This window comes from Odontomachus brunneus, unplaced genomic scaffold (genome assembly GCF_010583005.1).
Source record: "Odontomachus brunneus isolate Ranch 3 - 2012 unplaced genomic scaffold, Obru_v1 Obru_scaffold_025, whole genome shotgun sequence".
NCBI classification, from domain to species: domain Eukaryota; kingdom Metazoa; phylum Arthropoda; class Insecta; order Hymenoptera; family Formicidae; genus Odontomachus; species Odontomachus brunneus.
The window spans coordinates 66,802-87,211 of record NW_022639475.1 but is presented as its reverse complement, the minus strand read 5'-3'; the positions used below and the strand labels follow the sequence as shown (position 1 = coordinate 87,211).

Here is a 20,410-nt window from a genome sequence, read left to right as displayed (position 1 = left end):
CCCCCTTCATGACCAATATTTCTGTAAGCGATCATTTATCCGATATTTCGCCGTGACATCGTCGATTTCGCGGCAGTTCCCGGCGATTTCTACACGATCGATCCACCGTCGTTCATCACGTCCTCGATGCGACACCGCAATCACATCGCGCAAGAGGAACGCGAGCGGAATTTCAACTCGGCGCTCGCCTCGAATTCGTCGTTTTCGAGTGTGTGCGTCCGCCTCTGAAGTGAATGGGAATTGAAGCAGCCTCGGGACGTACATACGTAACGCGCAGAACCGCATCGCGCGCGCATATAACTCGCCGCGCGTTTCTAAAAGCTTTTCCCATATGGTAGCTGTCGTGCAACCACCACCGCGCGGACTTTCATTTACCATAATAAGATATATGGAGGAACGGCCGGTCGATCTATATATAGCCACCGCGGTAATTTCATCGCGGGGAATGCGCGCCGCGCTCGCGTTTCCTTCGCTCGGACGAAAATTAACGCGCAATTCCGCAGGCCCAGCTCGAGAGCGATCGGGTCATTTTGCCGAAGCGCGCCGAAAGAGTCGGTCCACGTGAACCGAAGCGCACTCATACTGTAATTTTTAACTCTAGGTTGCTAATATGAATAGTAATAATCAGGCCGTTATTATGAATTGAAGTCATTTTGGCTCTCTTAATTGTCTCTCACTTGTAACTCTCTCGCCTTAGCGCTCACAGTTATTTTATATTTTTATTTTACGGAAGGAAAATATATAACATCAATTGCACAAATATTTTCTTACATTAGATTATTATTCGAAACGTACAGGGAGGGGAGAAAATGTTGCAGTGAAAATTACATTAAAATTAGATTTCTTTCACTATTGTTTCAATAGTTCTTTCACTATTGTTTCAACACTTTCAATATTGTTTGCAGGGCTGTTTACTTTGAAATTATAATATAGGTTATTATAATAATAAATTTGATGATTTATCGAATATATGGTTATCAAAAACATTCAGAAGTAATTACAGTAATTGTGTAGTAAAGAGTAAAATGTGCACAACATTTTTCAATAAATATATAGTGATTTCTGTCATGATTCTACATGTGGTCCAAGGTTACCAAAAGTTTTTTTGTAATTTTTACTGCGATATTTCCTCCGAAAATGTAGGTAGAAACGGTCGACATTGGTACTCCAGAGTTAACGACAGTGTCGTTATCGTCGCGCAGCTACAAGATACGGTAGAAAAGCTGCGCAACGACATCGTAATAATAACGACACCGTCGTTAAAAGTTACAGAATAGGTTTTGACAGGATAGGAGCTGACTTTGGCGCTCGCGGAGTGCGAGAGAAAAATTGGACGTGACGGAACCGCGGGAGCTCTCGACACCTCTCTCTGTTCAACTACTTACTGAGTGTGTAGCTGAGCTCGGAGTCGCGAAACGGCACACGCCGCAGGTGTATAGAGACACGCCGAGAATTGGAAAGGCTTTCCGTGCGATGAATTCATGCAACGCGCGGGCTGAATTGCGCGCCGAGAAGTCTCGGTGTCCCGTGCGAAAACTCGTCGCGCGATTTCACTGCGAGCAAGTGCGCGATCAGTGCGGCGGAATCTCGCTCTCCTCCTCCTCCTCTCCCTCTCCGTGAGATATCTACGTGTGTGCCGCAAAACGATGGCGAGAACGATGGCGACGGCGACGCATAGTGCGATCGAATGAAATTTTGTGTTTCAAAAAAAAAGCTACAGATTTGAAATTTCAACTGATTTCATTTTTAACGTTTTAAACAAAAGCTAATGGAATTTAGAACAACTTGATCCAGTCAGATTTTTGTCTTTCGCCTCCTTCCTGAATCAAATGTAAAGAAGTTAGGTTCAGAAATCTTCTTCAATTAAATAGTAGATAATTCGTTTCATATCTCATCTAACTTAACATCAGACACAGATATCGATATTGAAATTAAATATTCAAACCCTGATTTTAGTCTTGAAAAAATTTGTATAAGCTGACTCACTAACAAGTAAATTTAGCCAAAAGTTATACTCTGATTTCTTTCTAATTTGGCACAAATGTAGAAGAATAAAAAATATTTAAGTCATATTTCTTCATTTTGGCTCTCTTTGAGTTTCACGGGCAATTTATAACATTTTAATGTTCTCACTCCTATCATCAACAAATGCAGCAAAAGTATATAAGAAATAAAATTGAATATAAGATATAATTAAATAATTTTAACAAAATAGCTGAGACACGAGCCATTCTAAATTTCTTTAGCCGAGATTCCAACCGAAATATTTCAAATCTGTACTAGATTAAACAAAAATGGTTCAAATCTCGGCCAAACCGAGAAATTATTTGTATAAATAATTTTTTTCAACTTTTCACATGTTTAAACATTTTATTATTTTTTATTGTTTACATATTTTTTTATTGTTTAAACATTTTATTATTTATACAAATAATTTTATACATTTGACTTCATATTCATAATCAGCAAACCAAAAACGCCTATATTTTAGAAGGAAAGCAAAAGACAATAATCTAGTTTAACAAAGTTGTTCTAAATTTTATTAGCTCCTATTAAAATCTTTTTCGCGATTTTACGTAGTGTAAGCGAACGTAATCGTCGCTACTTTCAGCAGACGGCGTTGCGGCGAGATAGATTACCTTAGAATTTGATTTTTCTTGGCCCAAGTATCATTTAATAATCTTCAGTCGGAACAGTTATTTCTCCGCGGATAATCGTCAGGCTAATCGAAAGCTATTTTTATTAACAGTATCGAAATGACATTTCTCCCGTTTCTCACACTTCAGCTCTCTCGCATCCGTACTTCGCTTCTGGACTTTAGTTCCTCGGTGGAAAAACCAACCCGGAATCTGCCGGCGCTCCGAGAAAAATGACTGGCTGATGTTACGTGCCACGTGGCACGAACACCACGCTTATGTCTGCGCTTACCAGACGCGTACTAATTCGGGGAAATACTTCTACTTCTATCTCACGCTGTGTCGAACCACATTGACACATTCGGTCGCACGTGTCGTTACTACGCAGTCGCGCGCACTTCATACGATTTCTCCGATACCGAGAATGCCGATGCCTCGCTGAACCTCGAAAATTACAGAGACGTTTTTGCCGAAGATCCTAAGTGCAAATGCCTTTTCCGTTCTGCAAAAATGGCCCACGTCATGCAATTAGTCAGACAGATATCAATCGCGTCCTTCGTCACTGTCACTTATTCGTCGCACGAAGAAGGAGCTTCCCGCCAATCGCGTCGTGATCGAGATAGGCTTATGTAAATCGACGTTCCTCAGGGGTCGACGACGTCTGCGTCATGTTATTGTGACGTCAGAAATAGCAGGAAAACACGGACAAGCGATTCTCGCGGACCTACGTTCACGCGAACGACTCGGTGGGAGTGTTTCGGTTTGACGAAGTAGTCTCTCGTAAAACATGTCAGAAATTCTCAAATAAGTACGAGTAATCGCGTAAGAATGCAGCGTTATTCTCGCGAAATCGCGTTATCTTCCTGCAATTCTGCCATCTTGACAAATGTATCGTATATGTTTAATCGTCCCATGTTTTTGGAAATAGAACACGAATAGCGCTACAATTTGCAGTTAATTTTAGAACACGCGGAATACTCACAAGTAAACCTACTCAAAAGTTATACTCCGATTTCTTTCTAATTTAGCACAAATATAGAAGTACAAAAAATATTTAGATCATATTTTTTCATTTTGGTCCACTTTGAGTTTCACGGGTAGTTTATAGCTTTTCAATGTTTTCACTTCTATCATCAACAAGCGCAATAAAAATGTACAAAAAATAAAATTAAATACAAGATATAGGCGTTTTTGGTTTGTTGATTATGAATATGAAGTCAAATGTGTAAAATTATTTGTATAAATAATAAAATGGTTAAACAAAACATATAAAAAGTTGAAAAAGAATTATTTATACAAATAATTTCTCGGCTTGGCCGAGATTCGAACCATTTTCGACTAATTTAGTACAGATTTGAAATATTTCGGTTGGAATCCTGTTTAAAGAAATTTAGAATGGTTCGTGTCTCAGCTATGCTGATTTTGTTAAAATTATTTAACTATATCTTGTATTCAATTTTATTTCTTATGCATTTTCGTTCCTATGTATCTTTTCCTGTGTGGCAAACACGATAAAACTTTTTGCACCGACTTCATATTTTTATGACACACGAGTGGCTGTAATAATAGCGTTACATGTAGGCAGCTTGAATAAAAGTGATTCGCGGAGATTTGAGGGAATGCATCTCGCTCGATTCGTCGCTGATAAAAAAACACGCGGGCGTAACAGTAATTCAGGATAAGATTACACGCACGATTCGAGCGAAAATACAAGGCTCCGATTGTTCGTTTGAAGTAAAAATTAAGACCTCGCTGTATATATCGCATAGTATGGCAATACACTGAGAAAAAATGTTTGGTATCTGTAGCTATAATCAAATAGACAAATTACTATAAATTATAGTAAAGAAAACCCCTTTTTAATAAAATTTTACTGTAATGTTAGTAATAATAATCTTGTGTATATGCATGCTACTATTATCATTTTCGTGCAAGAGCAACCAAACTCAAAAATTACTCAAAAAAGTTGTCTTGCAGTCGTGGCGAAAATTATCTACATATGAAAAATTTTCTAAACTAGATAAATGACTAGCAAACACTGCGATGCCACATATGTTTTGTATTTAATCAATATAGATGACAGAGACAGAATTCTTGCCTGAACTATTCGTAAAGAAAATTACCAGTGTAATTTTCGTAAAGAATTACTTTTGTATAGAAAAACTATTATCAAGAAAGTCTCTCTGTAACGCCCGTCCAATTAAAGTCAGTCACATTTCTTATAAAAATTGACTGTGATGAACAGACTAGCGATGAAAGACAAACGAATGTATAATCCTCACATTTAAAATTTGCCAGCAGATATTGTTGGAATGCTATTGCTGTAAATTCCAAGCACTATAGATAATTTTCTAGCAAACACAAAGAAAAACAGCGATATATTTAACAGTGGTATTTAAAATTTTATCTGAATTAATGAAAAACATTGCTTTGCGTGATTCCAAATGGGCGGCGAGGAAACACCGCGTCCGGAGAATTATTGCCTGTCGTGTTTCAGGACACGTTGTAAATACAACGCAATCACGCTTACGACTCACGTGCCAGCGGCTTCGCCAATTACGGACTTTTATTTGGTATTCATCGTTTGCGCCGTGGAAGTTCATTCATGAAAATTCTCGGACGACCGTCATCGTTATCGCCGCCCATGCTCGTGCACCGTGTTCGTCTCCGACACGTGTGCCGACAATTTCACCGCGACATCGCTCTCTCCACGTGTGCCCTAAAATTGCCGCTGATCATTCGCTTCTGTTTGCAACTTACGTACTCAGGCCTTTCTCGTCGGAATCGCCATTAACGGACGATCGCGAATGGGCGAAATAAGCGCGAGGAGACAATCACGAGAGATGGGAGACACGCGGCTATTCCTGCGACGTGGAGGAGAAGTCCGGAGGAGAACCCCGACAGGATAGAAAGAAGAAGAAGGAGATCAAGAGACTTTTCCTCGATCGTATAGAAAAGGTAGAGACGCTGTGGCTACTTATTACTCGTAACGAGGAAGATTGCAGACTCTATTTCTGTTTTGTTCACTGAATTAGGACATCCTCGTGCTTGTGGCGGTGGCGGCCGTGGGAAACGACGCGGGGGATGGATGATATGAGATGTATTGAGAAGGTGTGTGTGCGTGAGAAAGAAAGAGAGAGAGAGATGTGACGATAGCACGGTGACGGTTGATGAAGATCGCAGGGGCGAAGACAGGAGGACGCCCCGTCGACATTAACCCCGTATATATTAGACGCGGCGCTTCGCGACGCACGAATCAGAAGGACGCCGGACTCTCGAGAGACGCGATCGTGAAGTAATCCTTGGGTGCGACTACTGAGAGGAAGAATCTTCTTTGGCGGGGTTTGAGCACGGTATGTGAATACGTCGCGTTTGTACTTCGTTTCGCGAGCTGTGTCATGTCCGCCCGATCGGAGGATCGCGCTTCCCACCATTTCGTCGCTGAACGAAAGTATAACGGCAATACTTGGCTTTATTTTATTCAGCTGGTGCGAAAAGATGATCGTTTTTCTTTTCTTTTTCAGTAAACTCTCTGTCGCGTAGAATGTTATTCGTAACTAATTTTTTTATACAAGATAATAAATGGGCCTTTAATAATAAAGGATTTTCGATGATTCTCTGATCGGGATTTCTTCATCTTCTTCGTGTTGTTTAACCCTCCGAGTGGTAACCAGGACTCTTTGGGATATCTTAAGAAGCTTCCCGCATTTTGTCTAAAAAAATCATTGAAAATAAACACATAGATTATGATACTCACCTAAGAAATGTTAGGTGGATATCATATTTCTCGAGAAAAGTAAGAACAAACTAATTGATCACTGCTGCGTTCTGTTACTTGCTCTGTCACTTATCTCCAAGGCGGCATAAAACGTCACCGAAATCACTCAACAATGCAATAGCAGCGTCTGCTGCTTTCGAGCGATCCCCGCGTCTCGATCAGTGTTAACTCGCATGACACTACTTACGTTAACCCAGTTCCATCTTAATATTAGGAATCTGGTATGCTTATAGGCACTTGCATAATCGAGACGGTTTCTCTGCCGAGCATGAAAGGTCGAATGTTTACAGCATTGTGCCGTGGCTCGTTTAAAAACCGTATCTGCGCAGTTGCCCCGCACGCACTTCACGGCAATGTCCGCGTGTACTTTCCCTCGTGCGAATTATCGACCGCTAAAATCGTATCGAAAGTTCGGCCGCTCAATAAAATGTAAGAGATATAACTGCTGGATCCCTAGCGTGGGGAAGAATCGGTCGATGATGTCGCGCGCAAAATAATTCAAAGTCGACTTCTCGTGCGGACGAAGACTTTGTCGTTGGAAAAACGACGCGGCGTGAGAAAAAGGAGGAAAAAGCGAGAACCTCTCGCGCGCGCGGGATTTCTCCCTCGCGTTCGATCTCGGCGTATATTATTTTAATTGGCTGTGTTATTATAGGCCAACTGTCCGGTAATAACCGCCGTGGCATAAACAATTCAGGTCACACCCGCGGAGCAACGCGCGTGTCGCCTTGCTTTCAAGAACGCGAGCTATTTGTCATATTCGTTGTGAATAAAAAAATGCTATTACGCCTCATACGTCAGTGCCTTATTAATGAATCGTGTTGTTGTCGGGGCGCAGTTTCCGGTAACCGACGACCACAGTGCGTACGACGAACGTTACGAAACCGATCACATGTTCAATGGAATCACGAGGAGTCGATAATAAAATCTGACACGACCCTTGCGACTCGCGTGACTTTTTTATATTTTTCTTGACGTGCCTCTTTACGTCATTGCGGTATTACATGTCACACGCGTATCGCGCGATAAAGAGCGGCGTGATGCCGCATTCTCTTGTTTACGAGATGATAAAGGAGACTCTGAAGACTAGAGTAAAAGTATCAATTCCCGGAAACACACCTAATCCTGGATATTTCTAATCTCTTGGTCTTTAATTACGAATATTTAAACTTTCAAAGCATAGAATATACGTTCCATGACGAGATGTGTACACTAAGAGGGGTTGTTCCTGGGTTTAGCTCTTAATCTTAAGTAGCGAATTTCCTATAAACATGGATAAAATTCACAACAATTACTTAAGCGTTTAAAATTAAGAACAAGATCTGATTTGTTTTTCTTAATCTTCTAGAAGACAAATATACAATGTGATATTGACATACATATCGGTAAATAAAAAACAAGATCCTTCGTGCGGTTAATCTGTCCGCTTTAGATTGTAATGCATAATGTATCATAGCTGAAGAATGTGAAGTTGAATACTTTGTGTGATTTTTATTTTTGTCTAATTTTTGTTTTTATATTTATAAAAACTAGTAATTCTTTTATTTATTATTGGTCTTTTTATTTTCAAAAATAAAATATTTCAAAATTATAACTCCAATTGTTAGCCATTTGAATGCCTATACCTAAGTATTGTGAATTTCACTTATCTTAACAGCAGGTTTTTTGTTTAAAATGGTCTCAGGAACACGCTCTCTTAGTATGCGCAGTTCGTCATGAGAAACCCTGTATATTTTATGTTGAAAGTTTAAATATTCGCATGTAAAGATCAAAATAAGAGTATCAAAGATTGGGTACACCTCTCTCTCTCTCTCTCTCTCTCTCTGTCTGAACTGGAACTTTTACCTTATTAAATTGACAAAAGGGGTGAATACTCGGAAAATTTTAAGTCGTGGAAAATGCAAAGGAATCAATAAGTTTCTCGTACTTGTACACGTATCGTTCACACAAGAAGAATTCTTGTCACAGGTGCACTCGAGGCTTCGCGTCGCGCGTAAGAATGTCTTCGAGTTATTAGTTGTTGCACGTATTTGGTGTTAAACGAGGTAATGAATATGGAGCTTAGGACATATCCTACAATTATTACCATTCACTCACGTTGCTAGTTTGCGCAATGCGAGGTGCCTGATGAACACACGCCGCATTTTGCATCAGAACTTTCGAAATCCTTATCGGGAATACAAAATCTCTGAAGTAAGCGGCTCTCGTGCCAAACCTCAACATCATGAGGGGGAGAGAGAATTGATTTTATCGCGTCGCGAGGAAAAAATATATCCTATCATTATTCAAGAAAATTACTCACGAAGGAGCAATGTGAAAGCAGGAAAATAAGACATTTTTGAGACAAATCTCTCCAAAAAAAATAAAATAATAAATAATAACAACATGGCGTACGCTTGTATTATTCTAAAATTAAAAAAGGAAAAAAGAAACTAACTCAGACAGTACAGATCCTCATTATCGAGAGGGAGAGACATTAATTTTGTCGCGTCGCGGAGACAAAATGTAGGCAAAATGTGTCATTATTCAAGAAAATTATCTATGAAGGAGTAATATGAAAAATGTCAAAATAAGACAAATTTCTCTAAAAGAAGAAAAAGAAAACAATACATTGTAAATGTGAAATAAGTGACGCGCGTTTGTTCTGAAATTATAAAAGTGGGAAAAAGCAACTCGGCATAACGATTATCAAAGATGCGTTTCCGTCGATCATGCTTTCGCGTTTATCCCTCATTCCTCGCGCGTTATTCCCGCGTCTTTGTCGCGTCTCTCGAGTGCTCAGCGCGAGCGCGTATATTTACGACAGCTTTCGAAGAATCGCTTAAGCGCGCGCTACGCGGCGGAATTGCTCGGCCGCGATTTAAGCGAGCCGCAAAGTAAACGCGTCGCAAACTGGCAGTAAGGAGAAAATGAAATTGCGCGATTCCATTGTCGCTCGTCGTCGCCGTCGTCGTCGCCGCGATGACGTAGCCGACGAAATGAGATCGCGTCGACGATCGTCTTCGTGCACGGCGCGAGCGCGTCGCGCGGCATGGGCGTACGCAACGAGGGAATCCGATTGTCTCATCCGATCCGCGACGCAGGTTCCCCTCCCGCGACCTCTGAACCCTTCCACTTGAAGGATAAGAAGTACTCGGCGTGTCACTGAGCGACACGATCCTCCGCCAATCGCGTTGAAATCCACACACGATAGAGGGAAGTTGCATCATTCGATTTTGCGTTCGTTGGCGTCGAGATAATTGTTCTGACGAGTCGAGATACTCTGTTCCTATACCCGACTTTAGAGACATTGGATAGTCGGTTATAAATGGTCGTATGGAATGAAATTAATCCTCATTACGATCACGAGGCTCAGCTGTGGAATTCGTTTCGCGCGTGAAGATTTTCGCGGACGCCGATGTCGGCCGAGAAGTCTCTCTCGGTGCGTCCAGCTGTCTGCTCCAAGCCCCCGGCATGCCTAATTGTCCCTTTAATTCGCCTCAATTGCTTCTTGGCACGGTCGCGCGAGAACGATATCACGAGGAATCTGACGAAAGGCTACGGGCACGCCGCCCGCTCGGCTCGAATCGCTCGCGAGACCCTGGTCTTGATTTTGTAGCAACGCGCGTCGTTCTGAATCTATCGTGGAAAAACTATCGTCGCGAGAGAGAGAGAGAGAGAGAGAGAGAGAGAGAGAGAGAGACGCGATCTTCGAATGCTGCCGTTCGTGGAAATAAAACCATGGAAACGTTTCACGAAAAGTGTAGTTTGAGGAAGTTTCATCTATTGAGTTTCATGAAAATGATACGGGCGAGAAATTGCGGTACAAGACTTGAAAAGTGTCACGAAATGCACGACTTTATTTATTTAACAAAAGAAACCTTTTTTGTACATGTACGATGCTTGCAAAATTGAATAAGATACATGAGATGAAAATAGATAAATCATGTGCAAGACGCAAATAGTAAAAGTAAACGTAAATAAAGGTAAATATTGGTGGTTTCAAATATTCCCTAAATCTATATATCCGCAAATAGAAATTTATTTCATAAATTTGCATATCTGCAAATCAATCATAAATTCATTATAAGTATCAAATGCATTTAAGATGGATTATAAATCCAAAATACATTATAAATTCTAACTAATTTAGTATATTTTATGACTATTATCTTGTTAATTTTAAGATTGTCTTATCAAGACAATATTCTTTGTTGAAAATATCTATACTAAAAGTAACTTTGTCGAAGATAACCATTACTTAAAAGAAAGGAAGTAAACTATCGCTTTTCTGAACGGTACAATGATATTTTTCCGTGTGTGACTGAGAATTTTACGAAGTAAAAGGGAAACTCCGAGAAGGAATTTTGCGGGGCGAAAAGGCGACGCTAAGCAGCGAAAGTACGATTCATATCGACACGTGTCCACCGCGGAGCGTCGTGATCCACCGCGAAGTGCGAGACGCGAGCGAGCGTGGAGCGTCGAGATAAATCATACTGCGCGGTGATGTATTTACGTGTCGTCTTCGCGGAGCGTCGCATCTGGCTCGGTGCACACGCTGCACAATGCGCGAAGTTCTGAATGAACGAGACACGACACACGCGTGTGCACGACCACGGGCTTTGACTTCGCGGTAACGGTCGCCGATGCGACCGAGACGTTTCACGACACGCGTCATCGCGCCCGTCGATTGCGCTACTATACGACGTTGCATCGAAGCTGCATCGACGTTGCGTCGCCGTTACATCGACGTTTTATCGACGTTGCATCGGTGTGACGGCCGAAGACACGGCTGCGAAGGCAAGGACGCTTGCGCTCGGGTTTCGCTAAAGTTAGAAATACACACGATTTCAGCCTTCTGATATGCATGCCGATCGGCAGCTCAGTTCACCGCATGGATCGCTATCGCGTACTGGAAGACGCGTATGTGGTGAACTGCTGGTCAACAAATAGGAGTTAAAACTTGGCGATAGCAATACAGAAAAATAATTTGCTGGCCCAGCAAATTTTCTGCTGGTCTAGCAAAATTTTTTCGTTATTATATGGACAGCAAAAAGATTTGCTAAGTCACTATTTGCTGGATATAATTTGCTAAACCTATAAATTATTTTGCTATAAGAACCATAATGGATTTATATAAGCAATTGCAGTTTTGCTCCGATAGCAAATAAATTTGCTAAAGATACATTATTTTGCATCGATAGCAAATTAACGTAATTCTTAGGATAAATACACGCAACAAATTTTTTCTATCCTCCAGAGCAATGAAATTACTCTGCTCTGATAACGAATAATTTGTAAAATTAGTTACGTTAACAAAATTTTTTGATGTCACTACGAATATGCAGTAGCAACGACGATTTTGTTAAAAGAGCAAAATTATTTTTCTCCATGTAGCAACAGCAATAGCAGTTTAAGCTTGGACTCAAGTTTAAACTCTATTCTAATAATGCGTTTGTTTTGTTTAAACAGAGTTTAAGTTGAAATCTAAATTTAAACTGTTATTGAAAAACCGGCCCTAAGTATTCGGATAAAAGTGACTATCCGACTCGAAACCTCAAAACTGCATTATTCGGATAACCTGCGAATCTTCCGAGATATGCAGATAATGACTAATATTCCTATAGTTACATTATCTCTCTTTAATCAACTTTACAATATCATCTTTATTACCTAAACATCGTGAAATATTAATGGCACATAAGGAGCTAGCACGGATGTCTTAGTGCTATTAAATACTAATATAATTTTAATATTAATATGATTGTGGGAGGATAAAAATGTCCAGTATGTCAAAGGCACGTATCGAGATTTTCTCTTCGACTAACGTACGCGGAGAATCAACCTTCCATACTTAGACCGATCCTTAAGTCCCAAATTTAAATATATATTTTAATTAAAATCCCAAACCCCCCTTAAAATATTATATTAGTATTTAATAGCACTAAGACATCCGTGCTAGCTCCTTATGTGCCATTAATATTTCACTATTAGTTAACTCTATAAAGGAGCGTTCTATTATTTCGGTTTACCTAAACATCCTTGTAATCACCAAAAAGGGCATGAAATCGTGCATCGTGTGATTGTACACTGAGAGAAAAGACTGGTAACTATAACAAACTGCATTTAGTTACAGAAATTCGTTGAATTCTTAGTAACTAATACTAAATATGATAATAATTACCAAATATTTAATAGATAGGAGTATGACGTAATTGCATTCACAGTAACATCAATTAAATAATTTAGTAATGGTTACTTAATGTAAAATATTTAATATAAAATATATTACAGTTATGAACAGATATTTGATAATTGTTATGAAATTGTTATATCCCATGTAATAAAAGATTCAGTAGGTACGAGTTCTATTTTGTTACCAGTGTAAGTATATTTTGTTGCAGCACAACGAAAAATTCATTCATTTGCAGCTATTACATCGTTTCAATATCTATTATTACAGATGGTTGGTTGAACCTACCAAAAATTTTGTAACTATTACAAAATCGCTTATTTTGCTCAACTATTCAATAAGTTTTATTTACCAAATATATTCTGGAAGCAAATAAATTTTACTTCTGTCAAATAAATAATTTATTTTACAGAACTAAATTAATTAATAAGTATTGCCATAGCTTTGGCCCGCTATATTTACGTCTACCATTTAGTAATAGTAACCAAATTTTGATAATATCCTTCTCTCAGTGTAGCTTAACACGCGCGATGCTACGCAGACAGAAGGGTAGAAGAAGAAGAGGAGGAGGAAGAGATGGAGGAATGCGTTTTGGTAACGAACGCGTTCTCTCGTCGTGCTCGCGCGAGAACGGCGCGCAGTTTCGTCAGCGCGAAAAATGTCAAAGTGATTTAACTCGCTTTCGCAAGGCGTGCGCGCACTCGTTCGCGTTCACACGACCAATTACGTTTCCGTCGCGCTTCGACAAAATCGCACGCGCTCGCGAGAGGGACACGTTATCCCCGACGGCCGTTGACCACGTTTATTATATTATGTTATCCCGCAACGCGCGGCATTTCGCGCATTCGCCCTCGCTTGCGAAATCAAGCGCCGTGCCAAGCGCGTTTCGATACGTGGCGGCGAAGTTCAATGTAGGCAGAAACGCTCGAATTTAAGCCGCGGTGATCTAATCGAGCGGAACGAATAGTCCCGTATTGTGTCCAGCTGTCAATTGCAGCCGAGCGCTGTGTTATAACAGACCCGCGAATATTTCCTGTGTGACAACGACACCCCCTCCCTCCCCCCTTTCGGATCGATCGTGCGCGATACGGCAATTATGGTAGTGGTATTTTGTAACGCCAACATAAATCAACTCTAATAGTAACGAGGCATTATGAGGCAATACTCATTCAACTGGCATAACTTTGTACTAACACGTTAAGAGGAAAAAAATACCTAACGAATAAAAATTATTTATTTGATAGGGCCTATGATAACGTATGTACTTAAATTCTTTTATCTTAGAAAAAATTTAATTGGATTAACTAAATGTCTCTTGTGAAGTATGAACGAGGGCTCCAGTTGAAGTTGAGTCAGAATGCTGTTTAAGTCGACAAGATTTCTGCTTAATCAGAACTTCAATTTGAACAGTTGCAAGTTCTAGCTGACCGGAAATCTCGTTTGGTTAATTAGAATCTTGTTAACCTGAACAGAATTCAACCGAAATTCCGTGGTTCGTTGATGCCCACCAGACATTTAACAGATTCGTTTGACCCAACAAAATATTTTTTTCGCGTAGATTCGCGAACGTTCGATTGCCCATCGATGTCGCGTTCACGCCCATAGGTGATCCGAGAATCTCGCGTGTGGAACATTACGATAATTGCCGAGTCGACGCGTCGCAGTTGCAGTTGCACGTGTGTGTCGCATCGCACGCACGCGATCCCCGGGACCCTGGTCTTGATTTCGTCGTGTGCACAGTTTATAGCCGCGAAACGTCCGTCCCCCGTCATTACGACGTCATTCCGGCGTGATCTTGACCCGCTGACAGCGACTTCCAACGAATAGAAGATCGAGTTTCGTCCGTAATTTGAGTGGCGAGGAAACGCGCGGAACTGCACGCGCTCTCTCGGACGAGAGAGCTTCTCGGCACCGCGTTTCTCGTACGAAAGTCGCATCGGACGCTTCGTCATGTTTATCGCGGATCATCGCGTCGGAGTTATGAAATATTTACGAACTTCTAAGATACTACAGCTGATTTGCTCCGGGTAGACCCTGAATGGAGTCATTCTGCCGAGAGTTCGCTCGTAATTTTTGCATTTTAAACATTAAATTTCCACCAAATGTCGAAGTCTATACGCCAGAATGTGAGAATCAAGTACATGTAAAATCAAGCACATTTCGTATGTGTTTGGCTCTCATTTTGACGCAACTTAGAAGTTACATTTACACAAAAATCATTCCAAATTTACGCACCACATTAAACAGACCGAAGGATCAAGTAAGAGAAATTATAAGAATAAGACTTACTTAATGCGGTGCATAAGTTTGGAATGATTTTTGTATAATGAGTTAAATATAAGGAATCAGATAAGGGAATCCACACGCTCGAACGCCATCTAATCGAGTCCTCTATCATCTATATTGATATTAAATATAAAACACGTTAACCGTAGTGTTTGCTAGTAATTTATCCATCTTATCTGATTTCATGTATCTAGATAAAGTTCGTTATGAGACTGCCATTGTTTTGAATGTGACGATTCTCTTGGAATAAACTAAGATTCATCTCGTCTTTAAGCTTTCGTGTCCGCTTCGCATGCCGAATCCACGCTTCTGTCACTCTGAAATGCGACAGGCATGACGATATCGAATCGAATCGAGTTTATTTATGGAGATACGTGTAAGTCGACGGATGGAGTGACTGGCGAAGCGGCATTCTCGAACTGCGACTAATTATGAAACGGCATTCGGCTATAAATACCGCCCCTGCTGTTAATCGGATCCGCGATAAATGACGGCCGACACGCCCGCGAGTTTATCGCCCGGGCGGCGTCGTTTAACACGTTCCATGACGCGTGGGTGCGTGGTGACCCACGCTCTGGACTTTCCGTTCGGGCCACTTGATATCTGCCTCATTGAGAGAAACAATGCTTGCGTTCCGTAAAATGAGGCGCTGAGTAAGCGGCCGGCGATCAGCCGATCCGATTAAACGTACGATTTAAACGTCACGTAGATCCAATAACACGCACCGGCCACGTCGCCGAAGCTCTCATTGAGTTCTGCTCATGTGATCTCCTTGCCTTTGACACTGTTCAATTAGTAATCATCCAATTTTAAAATAATCCAACTTCTTTGCACTCCCTTAAAATTTCTTCAAGTCTAATTTCACTCAGAAACTACAGCAGTCACTTGAATTCAAGTGTTCTTTTATTCCAATCTTAAACGACTTATAATTAGGACTATTAGTTCAAAGTTGTCCGACGGATTCAGACTGTACCGCATGTCGCAAAAACTATGATTGTACGTGGAGGGTTAATATGAGGGTGGATGAATCACAGATCAAAGAAGTGATTGACCTGGTCAGGATCACGGGATAAATTTGTAGTCGTGACGTAACGTTACGTCGGCATCGTTCGCCATCGGCGTTCGCGGCTCGTCCTCTCTCACTGTCTTCGAATTACATCGGCCAGATAATTCCCTTCCGAGTAGCGATGATCCCGGCGGCGAGACGGTTTCGTGGCTCGCTCCCACGCGCAGGTGTTCGCCTGTCCTGTCGTCGCGCTCGTCCCGGAACTTTCGACCGGAACTCCCGGGTCCGTGGGTCTCGGCTCGGCCGCGAGAGGATCTCAGAGGCGGCAGATTCATTAATTGACTCCCGCGGCCGAGAGAGTGCCGCGACTTCGCGCTCGCGAACGCTCGGCCACTGATCCAGAAAGCAATCCCGGGAATTCGTTACGGAACTCGAAGGCGAGCTACTTTCCGTTCTCAGGGAGGCTGCCGGGTTATTTATAGCGTCATACCCGCCGCCGCCGCGTAGCCTGCAAAAGGAAATTCTATCTCCCTCTCTCTCCTCTCCTCCTTATCTTCTTCTTCTTCTTCTTCTTCTCCTTCTTCTTCTCCTTCGCCTTCTCCGCCGCCACCTTCGGCATCTCTGCCCTCGTACGTATGTACGTGTCCACTCCGCCTCTCCCTCGGCTCGGCAAAAGCGTAGCCTGGAGGAAGAGACCGCCGTCGCCGTCGACGACGGTGGCCGCGGACGGCGCGGAAAGTATTCTCATCGGCCAGTTTCGAGACGCTTCGACGAAGAGGTATATCGACGAGATCGCTCCGCGAGGCAGGAACCTTCTCTCTCTCTCTTTCTCCCTCGATTCCTCTCGGTTCCTACTCTTCTCCAGCCATCTGAAGAGATCGTGCTTTCTACCGGCGCGGCCTTCTCTCATGGTATTCGTTTCACCGTCGCTTTTGTGAGATGCGACATGTACGAGACGAAATTTGTCTCTCATCCCCCACTTGTGTGTGTGTGTGTGTGTGTGTGTGTACCCTCGTTGCAGTAGTTGATACAAATTTCGCTTGAACGTGCGTCCCGAAATCGAGCTGCTCGTCAACACGACGCGGAGACTCTCGCGTTCCTACGCGTCGTAGAATACGTCCTCTCGGCGAGAGACACGACGACGGAGCGCGAGAAATCGCGATAATTGCGGCAGACCTCCTCGCGGGCCGCTCTCCTCGCAGAAACGCTTAACCCAGAAGAGTTCAGCGGAGAGGCATCTGGCTGATGTATCTTCCTGTTTCCTAGAAGCTCGCTTAATCGAGCGCGCAAATATTCCCTTTGGGATAAACCATTGATGAATGAATTGCTTGTATCCCGTGCTTGATTCGCCATCGCCGTCGCCTCTGTCCGTCCCTTTCTCGCGCGCGTAAGTCTTCCGAGTTGCCGAGATCATCGTCTGTAATACACATGAGTCACTCCCATATGATAGTTTCCTGCCGATGTTGTTCGGTGGCCGGCTGCTCCGCCGCGATGTACACTAGACGAACATCCGCTCCCGCGAGTTACAAGGTTGGGCCGCTTTGATCCAGATCCCCTGACCGCGAACGCACACGTCGACGTCTTTGATGAGGAGGAAAAAAGGGATAGAAAAAAGTCGCGGAATCGAGCGACGAGGTTGAATTTCTTACGAAGATGTGTGCCGCTGATTTCCCCCGTTTCTCCCTCCGCCGTCGAGAACGTTGGTCGTTAATGGAAATCATTGACGTCGACATCATGACGCGCGATGTGAGGTTCCACAACTTCGCGCAATTTTTTTTCCCCGATCTAGTTTATATTACGTCGCGTTTCTTCGTCGCGCATATTTTCATGTGGAGCGTGAAAATTGGACGAAAGTCTACGAGAGGTAACTCGTTGCAGCTTCGATTCACTTCAGTTTTGCTTCCGAATCGTCCTGCAGATTCGTATGTCAAACAATTATTCTAGATTTTAGCGCTATACGGAAAGAACTTTGTAGCAAAAATTAGTGAGAATTTTGCAATTGAGAAATAGATGGACATTCTGTAGTAATTTATTATCCTCTCGTATGTGCTACTTATATTACTTTTTTTTTTTGGATCGCGAAATAGATTATTAAAAGATTTGCTATGATTCTGACAAAATTTACTATGTAAGTCAGCAAGGTCCATCTTAGCAAGATGGACCTTGTTGACAGTTGTAGAGTCTATTCCTGCACTATTAGAAATACAATGAAAATGGCAAGAATTTAGAGGAGAAGAAAGAATTATAATATTCTCTTCATTTACATAACATTTTAACATATGTAAATGTGGAAACATCATTCATTCACTCTCCATTACGTTCCATCACACAGTGATAAAAAGTAGGGAGGGATAGTGAATATGGTCTTGGATACATATCTGACAATCGCAAAGAGAATCAGTGAGCTAACAAACTAAGGCTCTACATTAGTTGCAAATCGCAAGATTGCGAGAAAATTGACTAATCAATTTTTGTCTTCGATCACAAGGAAAACAATCAACTATGACTAGTTAATTTTCTTGCGACGTTACGATTTGCAGCTAATGTAGAACTGGCCTAAAATGACCTTTGTCACTTTGCAACCTCCTATTGTCGCTCCTCATGACTCTTTTTCGCGCTTATCGATTATAATTGTACACTGAGAGAAAAGACTGGTAACTATAACAAACTGCATTTAGTTACAGAAATTTATTGAATCCTTAGTAACTAATACTAAATATGATAATAATTACCAAATATTTAATAGATCGGGAGTATGACGTAATTGCATTCACAGTAATATCAATTAAATAATTTAGTAATAGTTACTTAATGTTAAATATTTAATATGAAATATATTACAGTTATGAACAGATAATTGTTATGAAATCGTTATATCCTATATAATAAAAAATTCAATAGGTACGAGTTCTATTTTGTTATCAGTGTAAGTATGTTTTGTTGCAGCACAACGAAAAATTCATTCATTTGCAGCTATTACATCGTTTCAATATCTATTATTACAGATAGCTGGTTGAACCTATCAAAAATTTTGTAACTGTTACAAAATCGCTTATTTTGCTCAACTATTCAATAAGTTTTATTTACCAAATATATTCTGGAAGCAAATAAATTTTACTTCTGTCAAATAAACAATTTATTTTACAGAACTAAATTAATTAATAAGTATTGCCATAGCTTTGGCCCGCTATATTTACGCTATATTTATCATTTAGTAATAGTAACCAAATTTTGATAATATTTACTAAATTCTTCTCTCAGTGTACGCGTCGTTTGATCGCAGGGATAGATTCAGCAGTCGCTCGCGTGGATAACCGTTCATCGGTGTACACTAGAATTCATTAATGCCTTTACACTTCCGGTATTTGGAGAATTGGTTTTTTTTTATCTGACGCATTCTTTCTCAGTAAGTGTGAATCGTGACTGTTAGTTACTGAAAGGACCGGCTAATTACTAACAGTCACGATTCACGCTTACTGAGAAACGAGATGCGCCAGATCGAAAAAGTCCAATTCTCTAGATACCGGAAGTACAGAGGCATTTATGAATCCTAGTGTACATGCAAGACACACTCCTCTCACGTACGCAACGTCGCACGTTCAACTCTCACCGAAACTCTACCCGCGCGAGTTCGCTTTTTCTCTCCAGGGGGACTTACTCCAAACAAACAAACATCTCCCGGAAACTCCACGGTCATCGGCACAGCGCGCGCCTCTCCGATTTTCTGATCCCTCGATTTCGCATCGGCATTAAACGGGTCCGGCCGGCCGTCTGGCGCGCGAGAGCTACTCGCGGAAGCTGCGTGCTCGCGTGGAGAGCGGAGCACGTAACGTCGTCACGTCGCCTGGCACACACCAGCCGCGGCAGGAGGGTCCCGCTTAACTGTGTTAAGTGCCCTGTACCTACGGGGGCGCGTCATGCGAGAGGAGGAGAGTCCGCGACCTAAAGCCCGTCGGCTCTCCGACGGACCCTACGTGACGTAAAAGCCGTCAGTGCTCTCGTCGCGGTCGCCGAGTCTCTCCCGTTCGTGCAACCGCCCGCGACAACGTTCGTACTTTTGCGCGATCGCCGAAATCGTGCGTCCACAGCTACGAGAGCAAGCCACGTCTCTCACCGGAAACGCGGCCGCGCTGCTGCCCGGATTTCGGGATACTTGGTGCCTGCCGCGCCGGGGTGTTTCGTGTGATTCGTATTCCCGGAATTGCAATTACAAGTTACGTGTTCCGGTACTTTTCGTGACGCGTCACCGACTGGTGGGGGGCTCCTCGGGTCTCGCCCCGAGATGCCTTGGATCTTCTCTCGCGCGGGATCTCACGCCGATGATACATCGCGCGTTTCGGAGTAATCGAGTCGCGTTTAATTCTACTCTGACAGCGAGATTGCGTGCTGCAGAATTCGTGGGAGAGCCTGCTCGCGTGATTATTTCGCAATCGCGTGAAATTTCGAAGAGACGAGAGCTAGAGAGGAAGAGAGAGAGAGAGAGAGAGAGAGAGAGAGAGAGAGAGAGAGAGAGAGAGAGAGAGAGAGAGAGA

The 20,410-nt window shown here is 42.2% G+C and overlaps 2 protein-coding genes across 4 annotated transcripts in view; one reads left to right on the top strand and one right to left on the bottom strand.

The window, feature by feature from the left end:
- LOC116842469 (peroxisomal leader peptide-processing protease) overlaps nt 1-20,410 on the bottom strand; it is a 102,705-nt gene that overhangs the window by 27,676 nt on the left and 54,619 nt on the right. The window lies entirely within an intron of this gene.
- The window catches only part of LOC116842473 (ion transport peptide-like), a 65,787-nt gene continuing 51,054 nt past the window's right edge, over nt 5,678-20,410 (top strand). The window contains exon 1 of one of the 3 annotated variants that reach the window (XM_032811744.1): nt 5,678-5,989. The gene's annotated coding sequence lies outside the window, so the exon portion shown is untranslated. The remainder of the gene's footprint in view (nt 5,990-20,410) is intronic. The other 2 variants (XR_004377727.1, XM_032811743.1) reach the window with 2 other exon arrangements.